We start from the raw sequence: 13,894 nt of genomic DNA, 5'->3' as shown, positions 1-13,894 counted from the left end.
GCTGAGCGCATCTGGGTGAGCCCTCTGCTCCGCCCCCGTGCCACTCGCCCGATCCGAGCTCCGCGGCCCCTTGGTTTTCCTGGCTGCTGCTTTTCATAGCGTTCAGCTGCAGGGCCTGAACTCTCCTCCTCTCGCTCTGCTCCGTGGTGTTTCTCCCCACTGACCTCCGAGCACCATTTTCCTTGTCTGAGGAGCCCAAGGTCTTGGCTGTGCGTGAGAGCCACAGGGGTTGTGAGCTGTCTTCCAGCCCGGCTTTGAAGTGTCCCACGGCTACCCCATGCCACATTACCTCGTTTCTTCACTTAGGAACCCTGGCAGTAGCTGTTCCCTGTCCTTTCTGTCTCACCGTGCACAGTTGTATTGTTTGCTTTGCAGTTTCCGCTGTAAAATCAAGAGCAATCTTAGTTTAGCACCTGGATGGAATTCTGCCTTTGATGGAAAGATATCTACTGGGCTGCTGCCCGCCCATATCTGGAGCCGTGGCTGAGCCCTGCTGCCAGGCGGCAAGTATTGTCCAATTTACAGCTGATAAGCACGAAAAGCAGCACTTACTTAGCTGATTAGCACCGTGATTGTGATTGCCATCCGCCTTGGCAGCCTTCTGGGAAGGCTGTTTCTGGTGAGGGAGTGCCAGCTCAGCTTGGGCTTTGGTTTGAAGTCGTAGGGCCCTTTTCACCTGCCACAGCATTCACCTGTGTGCCAGGAGGCCGCCACTGGCAGCTGGGATGTGCAGACCTGCCTGTGAGGGCTGTGTGCTGCCTTTCCTGCCACTCTGCAGTCGCTGGAGTTTCTGTACTGCTCCAATCACATTCACTCCCCCTCGTTTCTCTTGCTGAGCAGGATCACATCCTGCAGCACTGGGGGTAACATGCAGCTGTCCAGCTTGCATGTAAAAAATCTCAGGCGCCATCAGTGTAGCCAAAATGTGCAGTTTGATGTCTGGCTTTTACAGGCTGCTGGTAAGTTTTGTAGGCTGCAGGGCATCGTCTCTCTGCCTGTGGATGGTGTTTGGAAAGAGCACTGGGGAAAGACCTGAGAGTTGTGGAGTATCCGTGGTTCACGCAGATCCTCCATGTATGTGTTCCAGAAGTGCTTGGTGCCTGGACTGTTGCTCTCTCTTCCTCCACTTCCATTGTTCAGTGAAGCTGTGATCTTTCTGGCAGTGGCACTACAGCATGCCAGATGTGTGCTGACTTCTGCTGGAACATGTGGTTGAAATGCTAGCAGAGGAAATATTTGCTGAGTCAACTTTCCTTTAAAGCAAAAAAAGCCCAAAACCAAAAGGTCTATTTTTTTCTGGAAATGCCTCTGTGTCCTGTGTTGAGCTGTGTGTTGCTGTATGGCAGTGCTTTTCTCATGCTTCCTGGCAAGCCTGGTTTTAAAGAAGAAAATTTATGAGAACAGGAGTGAGCTGATCCCCCTTGGGACTTGGCTGTGTTCAGACAGTGCTCTGGGCAGGCTGGAACCTCGAAGTGGCAGGAGCTTCAAAGGATGGCAACTCCATAGTCGTGGCCATAGGCACTTCTTTGTCTGCACAGTGGGCTCCAGAACCACTGGGAACTGGCACTGATCAGGGGGCTCTCGTGTTTAAAGATCCCTAAAGATGTGTTCTGAGCTCTTAATTGACCTGGAATGAGACCATCTTCTAAAGGCAGATGTTTGAACTGCTGCAAGCACCTGTGTTTAGTTGCATGCTGGGTGATGAATGTTCTTCCAGATTGGGAATGTGTTTCCTCCCAGTCTGCTGAATCCCTCTTGTTCAAGGGAGATGGGGGGGATGGCAGCTCACATCTGCTAATTGCTCAGATGGTAAGTCTCACCTTGTTTGGCCAAAGGCTGGTTCATGCTGCATCCAAGCAGATAGGCATGTGTGTCCTGGGAAGGCAGGCTGCACTTCCTCTAAAGGCCATAGAGCCCAAAGGGAATGGGCTCCATGGGAAGGTAGAAAAGGGGTAGGAAGAGAAGAGCCTCACCTTGAGGCAGTGGACAAGAACATAAGGGCCAGTTTGGCTGTAAGTGATAAGGCACTTCAAAAAGATCTGAAAGCTGTGGGGTCTGGTTACAGGTATTTACTAGAGGATCTTTACACTAATATTTTTCTTGCGTTCGTTTCAATTCATCTGCTATTTAAGTTGCAAAGATCAAAGCTGTATTCCAGCAAGCACAAGTGGACTAAAGTAAATAGCAGGACCTAGTACACCTCTTCCCAGTGAATAAACACTCTTTCCTCTCTGAACATTTTCAAGCATACCTCTCAGGCCTGGAATGCAAAATATTTCACATTAGTAGTGGGTGTTTCCACTGCTTTCGATATTTGGGAACTTGGAACAAATGCTTATTTAGAAGTGGACAGACCTGGGTACAAACGTGCTCTTTGTGAAGGCAGTTGCTGCTGTGGTGTTTGGAGGGAAATTCCCCTGGGATTGGAGGACGTGCAATTGTTTGTCCAGACACCAAGGAACAGTTCTCATTCTCCTAACATGAAGTGTTGGTCTCAGGGGCTGGGACAGGCAGCTCTTTGGAGGCCTGGAGGGCAGTGAGACTAGCAAGAAGCTTGGCAGATGCACAGGAACATTCTTCTTGATGAGGTTTAAGTTGCACAGGGTGTTAGCTTTGGGTTTGGTGGGGTTTGCAAAGGCTGTGAACCAGCACAGTGGATTTTGCTGTGTAAGGGAAAGAGGCAGCCCCACCTTTGGCATGGCAGTACCTGCTGGAGAAGGCTGATAATGTCTGAGGTGGGAGAAGGGCAACTGTAGTGTCTTCCACCTTTATAAGAAATTGACTGTGTCTGTGAGAAGAGGAGGAAGAGAGATGGAGAAATGATAATTTGACAGTTGGTAACATGTTGTTTCCTGGGCTCAATGTGTTTCAGCATGGCAGAGGTGCCAAGGTGGGTGGCCTGATTCCACATCTTGCTCCTTGCCTGGAAGATACTAGGACGTGGCATCCCAGAGCTACTCAAAAATACTTTTGGTCTGTTGGAAGAGCAGATGTTGTATTGCACAGAGGGGTTAAAGGGCTGTGCTGTGCCTGCAGCATACCTTGTGTGCTGCCTTGCCTGAAAAAAGCAATCACACTGCTGGACACAGAAGGATTTGTTCTCTGGGGGAGACCTGATGAGGAAGGGGTGGGGATATGCTGCAGGTTTTCAGGCTTTTCATGTGGTTGCTGCTAGAGCAGTGGCCATTCCCTGGGCTCTGTCAGGGTGTGGAGGCTCTGCACATGGGTCACATCTTGTTCTTGATGTCTGTGTGAGCTTTCAGAGGTCCATAAATGTTGGGCTCTGGTTTCTAGGGAGGCTGTTGAGAGGGAGTTGCTAGGAAGGTCAGGGGCCCTGGGATCTTCTAGAAACGTTTTTGCTTGCTTCCTAATGCTGACACTGCTGAACCACAGCATATGGAGGCAAGCACACATATTTTTGATTCTGGAGGATGTGGCCTGTTCAGAGTTCTGCACTTCTACCTCCTTCATCCTACCAGACCCTGTCAGGATCTGCTGTGCTGTGTTGATGAGCTCTCAACTTTCTCTTTTTCTTGCCTGTCACAGTGGCTGCTTTCCTGCACTGCTGTTGGGTGTTACAGGAAGGAGCAGTGTCAGGTCACCCCTGAAGTCACACAGGACAAGCAAATCCACCTTTGCATTGCAATGGGAGCTGTTGACTTTGCCATTTGGTTTAGAGTGGACAGCTGGTGTGCTTAAAAAAGGACCAGACTGAAGGAAGGATCGTCTTTGTGGAGAAGACCATCTCCTGTTTCAGTCTTCCTGTGCCTTCTGAATATATCACTGTGCAAGCAGTAGGAAGGAAAAGAGGCTTGCAAGGCATATATGGATGTAGGTTGGTTTGGGAGCTAGACCAGAATCTTGCTTTGCAGGAGGCACACAGGTGTCTGTAGTCCCAGGGAGTGAAGAGCTGGAAGAACAGTTGTTCAGGGTCTCTTCTGGAACTGGGTGAAGAAGAAGAGTGAAGGCTGACTGTAGTGAAGCTCCTGTAGGCTCTTGAGGTTGGAGGCATATTCAGTGTTTTAAGCAGCTGCAGTGATCCAGGTGCTGCTTAAATAGAGGCTGAATAGGTTTGTCCAGCATTTCCTATTGTCTCTGTCTTCTTTGGCACGGGACAGCACTGTGAGGATGAACCCGTGCCACCCAGTCAAGGCAAGGACTCCATTTCTGGTCATTCCTTTGTTCCAGGGAAATAGTTGGCAGTAAGCACTGTTCTATGTTTACCTGTGTCTCCTTTTAATCTGTGCAGCTCTTGCTGAGTAGCTGTGGAAGATCTTCAAGCCAAAACACAAGTGGTCTTTGTTTTAAAGCATCAATTTGTGTTGGCAGCCAGGTCTGCAGTGCATGTGCTTTTCATTGACTGCTGCTTCGGCTCAGTTTCTCACTCTTGCCAGCTCTTTTTTAAACTTAATACAGAAATGTTTTTCCTGAGCTTAAAAGGCTGACCTGTACCGTACTTCTAGTCTTAACTTAAGCCTTGTCTTTTTCAGGGAATCAGTCTCTGTCTGGTCACAGAATAGGCTGCTTACCTGTGCTTTGAGAGATGACTGATAGACGCTGTCTGATCAGCAAAGAGAGAGGCAAGGGGGGGACTTCAGAGTGGTTTACAAGTTTCTGAAAAAGCCTGATCTGTGTGCCTGGGATGAGCAGTTTCAGTGTGCCTGCTCAGCTCTGACTTTTCCCAAGCTTGCTTGTCTTAGCAGTTTGGGAAAGTTGATGGGTGGGCGCTATTTTGATACTCTTTGCAGACTGTTACCGCCTGGGGCTGCTCCTTTTATTTGATCAGCTTTCAAAAACCCATCTTCTATTCTCTCATTTTGACCTTCTGAAATTGTTCTGCAAGGGCCTCTTTTGAGAATGGATTCTAATCCTTAAAAATTCTAAGTGCCATCCAGGCAAGGCCCGTGTTGTAATTAAAACACTTCTGCTGGAAGTGAGCAGATGAATGCTGAGGTGTTCAGATGCCTCCGAGAGCAGAATGAAAACCGAGTCCAACTGAGGAATTCAGGATGAACAGCGAGGAGCACTGGTGAGCTCCTGTCTCCCTGCACAGGGGACACGCACATGTTTGTGTGTCAGGAGGGGAGCCATGGCTGGTTTTAGGTGATGACTCCTGTGAGATGGTGCTTGCCAGTAGGATACCAGTGGCGTGTCTCCTCCTTGTCAAATTAGGCTCTGACTTGAATGGAGCAGGCAGAGATTTTGGCACCTGTGAACTGGAGCATGCGCAGGGCCCCTGAGCGTCCCTGAATTGAATCCACCACTGTCAGGTGGTCTGCACCTCTGGGAGGTTGGGATGGCTTGGATTGATGGTCGTATTGTGCAGGATGATGAATGAAGAAAACTGATACGAGCAGATTCCTGTCTGGAAGGTGGTGTGACACATTTGATTTCAGGGCATGAGCCTTCCCTCTCTGGAAAACAAGATGGTTCAAGCTGGGAGAAAGCAATGACGTAGGGCTGCTGTCTGTGCTGGGACCCGGGGCAGAAAGGGGCTGGGGTTTAAGTGAGTGAGGATTACAAAGCTCTTTGTATTTCAGCCCCTGGTTGACCTGTGTTCAGTTCCTAGGTGACTTCTGAGAGCAATGTCCTTGAGTGCTGTGCTCAGACCTTGGTGCTAATGCCCAAGATGTTTGTAGCTCTAAGATAATAAGGCTTTGTAACTTTTCCTCTCCTGTGATACTGTTGTGAAATGAGGTTTCTCCCAGCAGCAGGATTTTACATTTTGATGCAGCTCGGGCCACCCTGAAGAGCGGCCAGCACTGCACCCTCCTGCTGTCGATTTGGGCAGACCAGCAGGTTGGCTCTGTCCTCTGTCACTCCAGAGGAAAGCCAGACAGGTCTGTCCCCAGAGCCATGGCATGTGGAGGCCAGGTCCCATTCTGGCTGCAGAGGGGAGGCTCTGTGTGCCTCTGGGCAGCTCTGGGTGGGAAGGGGGGCTGTCCTTTCTGTGAGTGATGCTGGCACAAGATAGGCACGGTGTTGCTTAAGACCTGCTGTAAACGCTCTCCTCCTTGCAGTTGCTCATTGGCTTCTTTGGGAGCACAAAGGAAGCCTTTGATTCAAACCATGCAGTGGCTGTCCAAATGGTTAAGGGCAGGACAAGCTGCTGCTTGCAAGTGCCTTTATTGCTGCACTGCAGCGTGCCTTGGTGTGTGCCCTGGCTCTGCTGGGGCAGCCTGGCACTCCTGTGGCACAGAGCTGCTCCACGCTGCTGGCACTGTTGAGGTCGCTGGCAGTGCCTGGATCACTGGGAAGCATTCATTGGAGAAAAGATTGTGGATTTTGTCTTTCCTAGCAAAGACAAGACCAGAGAGAATAAAGCCAGACAGTCTTGTAGGGTGCCCCAAAGGGCAGTGCATCCAGTTCTCCTTAACCATTCATGGGAGCATGGATGGGTTTGTGCTGCTGGGGTCAAGCTGTGCAGTAGCCTTTGCAGAGGGACCAGCACCAAAAGTCCCTTTCAGCAGTTGCAAGAATTGTACAAATTGTCTTGGACGAAAACAATCCAAAGCTTCTCATGAATTACTTGATGTTCTTTGTTCCGCTCCATCCCTATGGCCTGCTGTAAACACCATGAGCCTGGCACACCCCTGAGCACCTGGCAGGTGCTATGGGGCTGGCCAGTTCCTGGGCTGAGACTCCTTCTGCAGCAGTGAGATCTTGTTCTATGATCATTCTTTCCTCCAGCTAGGTTCAAGCAGTTCTTTGTCCACCATATTCCGAGCAAAAGCTGAGTGACAAAGGCAACACATCTGACTTTTTTTCATCTTCTGAGTTAACTCCTGCTGGCTCTCCCTGCATGTTGTGTCTGTGCTTGCAGCCTTCTGATGTGTGAGTGGAGGAGTTACTTGCTGAGCCCTCACCAGCACTGACCTTCCTGTCCCTGTCCTGTGTCTATCTTTTGCTGCCTTTTTCTGGCTCAAGTGCAGCTGTTCCTTTTCCAGTTGTGCCTCCTATCTCCACCTCTTCCTGATTCCTCTTCTGTCTCCAGACCTGCCATGGCTTGCCACACGCCCCCTTCTCAGACTTTGCTGTTGCTTGGTTTCTCTCCAGTGCCTGCCTCTGGGCACTGCTGCTTTCCCAGGTGTGGCTGTGGCTTCCTCCTGCCATCTTGAGATTGCCTTTGTCTCCTTGAGCCTGGCTCCAGTTCACAGCAGGTGATGAGAAATCAGAGCAGGGCTGGGGCAGGGCTGCTGAGATGTTCAGGTGGTCCTTGGAAATCACGAGACCTTCTGGACAAGAATTGTTCTGCTCAGCTGAAGAAAAGTCTCAAAGCCACGAGGCCTGAAGCAGAAAGCATTAATCTGGATGGTTAACATTTTGGCAAGGAGGTAACAAAAGACTGTCATCCTGGGCATCCTTCACCATCATGTTTTGTTTCTGTGGCCTTGCTGGGATTTTGGCCTGCCTCTCACTGGCTGGAGATGCATTCCTGCAGACAAAGGCCTGCCATGGGTTTGATGGAGCAATCCATTATTCCTGGGTTGCTGAGTGGCCACACTGAGCAGCCAGGAACCTGCAGGTATCTCTGCACAGCTTCTTGCTCCCCAGGACCTGGCTGTTGAGTGTCTGTTGCCACTGTTTGTGTCCTTCCTTGCCATTTGGTTGCTTAGGGTGTCCGGGTGGCTTTGTACTGATACTCTTACTGACTGTCCAGTAAGAACTATTTGTTCTGCCGATGTATTGGAAATCAGTTTTTCTGCTGCAATGAAGCAAAGCACTTTCTTTTCAAGGAGATCTGGTTAGTAGGAATTTCTGTCCCAGTGAGTCTGTTATAGCCAAGCTTTTCTTTATTTTGACACGGGGGCTTTGCATTAGATTTATCTGTAACAAACATTCTGCCTAGTTATTGATTTGTAAAATATTCCAGAAAGTGCCCTGCTGCATAGTCTTCCCACTCAGGGACTTTTTTCCATTTTTAGCTGAGATAATGTAGCAATGTCTCATAGAGAAGCTACCTCTTAATTAATATTGCATGAGCAGAAGAAATATTAGCTTCTCCATCTGCTTTCCTATTTTTGTGGCTTTTAATATAGATTCATAAATGGCTTTAATGAAAATAAACAAGGAACTGTTCTTTTCTGTGCCCTCTCTGCTTTCAGAGGTGATAGTGCAGGTCCAGCCTCCCTGGTGATGTTTTTCCCAGGAGGTGAGTCCTGGACAACAGCCCTTCCCTGCACAATTGTAAGTGATGGTTGTGAAATGGGGCTGATCTTCAGCTTTCTAGCAATGGAAAGAGGAGGATCTAGGAGAAATCTTCAGAGCTGTAGGACATAGCTGGAGACAGATATGGGGAATTGTGGATGGTGCTTTGTAGCCAGAAAGAAGCCAGTTCCACACAGATGGACAATGGATGTGCAGTGCACAGCAGGCAGTGTTTATGAAGGAGTGTTCCTGAAACACTCGTGGGGGTTGGCACAGAAATCCCTGTGAACCCAGCAGGAAGCCCTGGGCAGCCAGTCTACCCTCCTGTAGCTTCAGAGGCAGCCAGAGCAAAAAACCCAGCTTTGCAGAGCCCATTTCAGATGTCTCCTCAGTGCCTTTTCTCAGCACTTTTTACTTTGCAGCACTGTGGTGGCTGCTAGGAGAAGTGATTGCCTCTCCTGGGAGTTTCTTTCCTTCCTGTTGGGTGGGAACAAGCAGGTTTTTACCTTTGGGAAACCCAATGGTGAAGCAAGATGCTGCAGAGATTCACCTGGAGTGAGACCCACAGTGCAGCTGTGCTCCGTGGGGAGCCCAGCAGTGGGATTGCCAGTCTAGTGTTGTATGGTGGCATTTCCCAGCCTCCATGATTTCTCTCTGTTCCTGGGAAGGCAGAGTGGCTGGGTGCATGCTTGTGGGTGGGCTGTACAGAGGCAGCAGCAGGAAGGAGTACACAACTGAATCCCTGCAGCAGTTGCCACAGTATGGGTGTCGTCTTCAAGACCATGGCACTGGATGAACCATTTCTCCCATGAGCTGTAAGCTGTCTGGAGAGCTTGGCCAGCTGGATCTTCATGGCAAATCCATCTGAGTCTCTACAGGCGTATAACTAAGGGAAACTTAGCTGTAAATATACTGACATGACCTGGAGAGAGATTTAAAATATTTATCCTAGAGCAGAGCTTGGGATATAAATAAGCTCCCTGTCTGTTTCCCTGCACGCAAGGCTCAGAAGTGCAGCTGTCCCTTTGTCCCCAGCACAGAGTCTTGTTTGGGACCAGCAAGTTGCTTATGGGTGGGCTTGAAGTCCATACAGGTGGTGTAAACATGGAGCTGTCAGCAAAATGGAGAGGGTATTTGCAGTAGTGTAGATGGGAATTTTTGACTGCAACTTCTGTCCCCACTGGCTCTGCTGTGTAGCTCTCAGGGTGTTTGTGGAGTTTGCTGGTGAGCCATGTCTTGGGGTGTGCTGGGTGAGGTTGTAATCCTCTCACTTGGCCCCCTGAGCAAGCAACATTTGCAAGATGTCCAGACAAGCATACCCAGAGGGAAGCACAGGTTTGGGTGGTACTGGGGATGTTTTCTTCCTTCAGTGGGTTTGGTGGCAGCACGCAGAGAAACAGCTCACTCAGGCGCTTCCAGTGGCATAAATAAGCTTCATTCTCCAGCAAACTGTCCTGGGAGGGCAAGGAGGGCTTGCTGGCAGGAGTGCTCCATGCCCAGTGCAGCCTGTGAGCTCGCTGTGTGGAGGGGAGCTGGCTCTGAGCAGCAGCTCTGTCTCTGATGATGGTGCATTGTTGAAGCAGCTGGCTTTGCTTGCAGGCCTCGTGTGCATGCTGCTCCTCTTTGCTCTGCTTCCCTTGCCCTGGCCTCTTCCCACCCCCACCCCCTTTTGTCTTTACAGCCTGAGCTTCCATTCTCTGGAGCGGCTGGCTGGGGCTCCTGTTTGCTGAAGGGAAGTGCCAGACAGTTTTATGGAGCTTCTTCTGGTTTTTCCTCTCATTTGGAACGGTGTTTCAGCTGGAACAGGAATAATGCAGAGCCCTGGCCAGGAGCTCCATCCACACACACACACACACAGTGCTGTTCTGGGGGAATCCCTCTTGGCTGCTCTTGGGATGGCAGCAACAACGTCAGCCTTTGGTCCTCAGCCTGAGTGCAGGGATGTGAGGATGGATTGGCAGGAGCTGATACCTGGAGATGCTGGCCCCAGCTGCCCTGGGATGAGCTCTGAGCCGCACAGACCCTGTCCTCGCTGCCACATGGCCTTGCCTTCAGCCCCAGGGCAAGGAGTGATGAGGCAGCCCTGTCACAGCTCTGCCTGGCTGGCAGGACCAGCCTGCCTGTTCAACACCACCTGGGCTCTCCTCTGCCGGCAGGAGTTTTGCTCAGTAAAGACATTTTCATTCTTCCATGGCCCATGCTGAAATTGTGGGAGAAGCATCATCCTCCAAGGCCACAGCACAGGAAGCATGTGGCTCATCCTGGTTCCACTTGGCATCTTTCTGCTGTCTTTCCTTTAGTGGGAGAAAAGTGCAGTAACTCTGCTGTGCTGGCCAGAGAGCTTAGCCTTTAGATCCCTGTGGCTCCTGCCAGCAGCAAACATCAGGTGTTTGTGAGGAAAGCAGGGAATTGCTCAAGGGCTCAGAGCAAGCCTGGCAGAGTTGGTTGGCAAGACCAGTGGGTGCAGCAGGTCTGTCAGTGGTGCTGAGTCGCCCTTGAAGCATTTGTGCTTCTCACTGGGGCTTGGCAGTTCAGCTGGAAACGTCTGCTCAGGAGCCTTTGGCTGATGCCCCATTAAAGATGGTTTCATTGAGCCAGCAGGATTCCCAGCTCCTGTGCTGGGCTTGAGGCCTCCTGTCTCACTTGTCCCTCTGTCTGTCTCTATCTGCTACAAAGGTGTTGGCCTGGGAGTCCCATGGCCACCACTGTGATGCCCAGCAAGCAGGTATGGGCCCACTTACTCAGCCAAAACTTTCTTTTCCATGGGCCAGGGGCCATGTGGTGCTGCCAGCAGCAGCTGTGCCCTGAGTGTTAGGGCAGGAGGAGCAATGATCTGGCTGCTGTCTGCCCTGTTCCCCTCCCAGCTCCACTGCACTGCACTAATGGCTTGTGCTGGTTCTCTGGGCTGGCTGCTCAGAAATGGTATCTGGACTTCTCTTAGGGGCCTGGGATCACCCAGTGACCCAAAAGAATGGCATTGTTTCCCTGGTGAAGTGTCCTCTGGAGGTGCCCGTGCCCCCTGTTGCAGCAGGTGCCAGGAGCAGCAGAGCATGGCTTGGAGCAGTGTCAGTGTGCTCCCAGGGCAGACAGGCAGCTCCTGCAGCTCCAAGGCCAGTTGTTCTGGTTCAGCAGCCCCAGCAGTTTCAAGGAGCCAAGGAGCTTGACTACCATGGGGAGTTCCCTCTCTTGCTCCAGATTTTTTCTGAGTGAGGTGCTGAGATGTTGGGAGAAACTGGCACAAAGCTCAGCTCTCAGTTCAGCCCAGACACGTTCTCCAGAAAACCCACTAGCAAATCCCACAGCCCTGGGGACAAACTGTGCAACAAGGTGTCTGCCCCACAGGATCAGGTCAGCCTGCAGTGGGGTTGACAGCAGTCCTGCTTGGCTTGGGAATGAGTAGGAACCTCCCAAAATACTCCCATTGCTCCGTGGCTGCAGAGTGGCACCCCTGTTTGCTGTTCTTGTTCATTGGCAGAGTAGCAGCTCGTTCTTCCCTCACTCCCCAGCCACCTGTCCCTGCCTTCAGAGGGTATCATCACATTCTGCTGCATTGGGGTGGCTGCTGCCTGGCTTTGGGCACACAGGAAAGCAGGGTCCCTGCTCACTGCTGGTGTAAAGGTTATGGCAGAGTTAGGAAACTGAGCTTGGGATGGTCTTGGAAGAAGCAAGCCTGTGGGATGTGTGCCTGGGGAGAGGACTGGGATTCAGAAGGTCTGGACTGGGGAAGTAGGAAGGGCAGCGTGAGGAACAGAGGAAGGGGAGCCCCAAACTGGTTTGAGCTGGGCAAGTGAGTGAGGTCAGTGCCAGGATAGCCTCACTATCCTGACATGTGCTGGCAGCTGTCAAGAGTCTGCAGCTGGTTTCCTGGGCTCAGTGTCCTTGTGCTGAGCCTTTTTGTCAGTTCTAATTTCCTTTTCTGCTGTAGCAGATGTATGAGCAGTACCTGCCTGCCTTGGGATGGGGCTGTGTGCAGCAGAGGCTGCCCTGCTCTGTGTGGCAGTGAGCTCTTCCCAGGGCCCAGCTGTACCCCAGCACATCACTGGCAGTGCTGCCTTAGGGTCTGCTCCAGCAATTGATTCAGTGTTCAAACACCAGTGGCTTTGTTCTGATTTCTTGGGATAACTGCTCAGAAACTGGGCTTGGCCATTCCCATATATGGGATCCTGGCAGGGTAGGGACACCCCACAGTTTGCAGTGTCTCTGAACAGTTTTTGGGAGGCTAATTGCTAAGTGGTTGCTGCTTTTTCCCCTTTCCTTTTTTTTTTGTTTTGTTTTTTTATGGGTTTTTTCCCCGTTCTAAAGCTTTGTTTGTAGGACAGAATTGGTTTCTCAATATTTGCTTGGTTGTGTTCCACACAGAAAGCAGTAGAGAGAGGTGCTGTGGGCCACCTGGAGTGAGCTCAGTGGGGCTGTGCAGGCATCATGTCTCTTGCAAATCTGGAGTGAACTAACACACAGGCAGAGGTTCAGTGGCCATCTGGGCTGACCCACACTCCCTTTTGGGGAAAAAGGATGGATCCAAGTGTGTGATACAATCACAGGGGCAAATAGATGATGTTTTCCCAAGCTCCCAATCATCTAGATCCCCCACAGTATGACCTGGAGCTCCTAGGTACTGGTCCAGTTTCTCCTGGCTCGTGAAGGCAAAGCCAATCTAGCAGAGCATTTCTTGGAAATGCTGCTTTGAGCCCATGATTGCTTTCCTGGGTGCAGAGTGAGTTTTTGATTTTACTTTGACTGGAATGGGAAACGATGTTTTCAAAACTTATATGATGAGTGCCCAAAGACTTTCCAGATGTTGTGCTGCTCTCTGTGTTCAGAGCCCCTTGCCTGAATCAAACCATTTCCATCTGGCCTGGTGGTTTGTTGCAAGCCTGCCCATCTGAGAGGCTTTCTGGACTGGAACCTCTCGCATGGAGGATTACTCTGGCTGGAAATAATTTGGAGATGCAAAATATCTCTGGGTGTTTGGCTTGGCTGCTGCTCCAGCAGTATCTGCTAAGCAGTGGAAGAGCTTGTGTGTGGAGCAGGCATGCTCCTAGCAGCTGCTTTTTGTGGCTCTAGGGGCCTGCCCAGGAGGCAGGGGGGACTGCTCACGTTACTGAGCATTCATGATTTTCCTTGCTTGCTTCTATGGCTTCAGCTGGTGCAAGTGAGCCTGCTGGCTCTGTGCTTGTGACCAGGAAGGGAGGAAAGGCTGACCCGTGTGTCGTTCCCTGTTCTGGCATGCCAAAAATCTGCTTTTATATGAGCGTGCTCATAATGAGCTGTGCCAGGAAACACATGGCTTGCTGGAGACATGAATGGGAGGTCTGTATGGGGCCCTGTGCTCACTGAGAGCCTCACAGGGACAAAGAGCAGATGCTGGTATGCACTGCTTGCTCTGTGGCAGTCTGTGTCCTGTGGGCTGCAGAGGATGGGGAGCAGAAGATGGGATCAAGATATGAAGTGCTTGGCTGATCCAGTGGTGGCAGAGAGGACAGGACAGGAGGCCAGGTGAGTGGTTTTACTGCCTGCTGCTCTTTGTGACTCTCCAGGTCTGGAGAGAGCTGGCTTGCTGCTCTGGAGATGTGGGTGTTTGCAGTGAAGGCTGGGTTGGAAGGAGCCCAGGCACTGCAGGCAAGAAAAGTGCTGCTAATAGCTTAGGATGACAATTGTTCATGGGGATGAGGAAGAACAGGAGAGAGATGCCAAGCCCATTGGGCCCTAGGTAGCATGTGGGCAGAGGGACTGTGCAAGCTGTGCC

General features: G+C 51.0%; 1 protein-coding gene across 2 annotated transcripts in view; it reads left to right on the top strand.

The window, feature by feature from the left end:
* The window catches only part of PTK7 (protein tyrosine kinase 7 (inactive)), a 34,622-nt gene that overhangs the window by 884 nt on the left and 19,844 nt on the right, over positions 1 to 13,894 (top strand). The window lies entirely within an intron of this gene.

Source organism: Haemorhous mexicanus, chromosome 3 (assembly GCF_027477595.1).
Source record: "Haemorhous mexicanus isolate bHaeMex1 chromosome 3, bHaeMex1.pri, whole genome shotgun sequence".
NCBI lineage: Eukaryota > Metazoa > Chordata > Aves > Passeriformes > Fringillidae > Haemorhous > Haemorhous mexicanus.
Note: the sequence above shows the minus strand (reverse complement) of the source record. Positions and strands in the feature narration are given on the sequence as shown.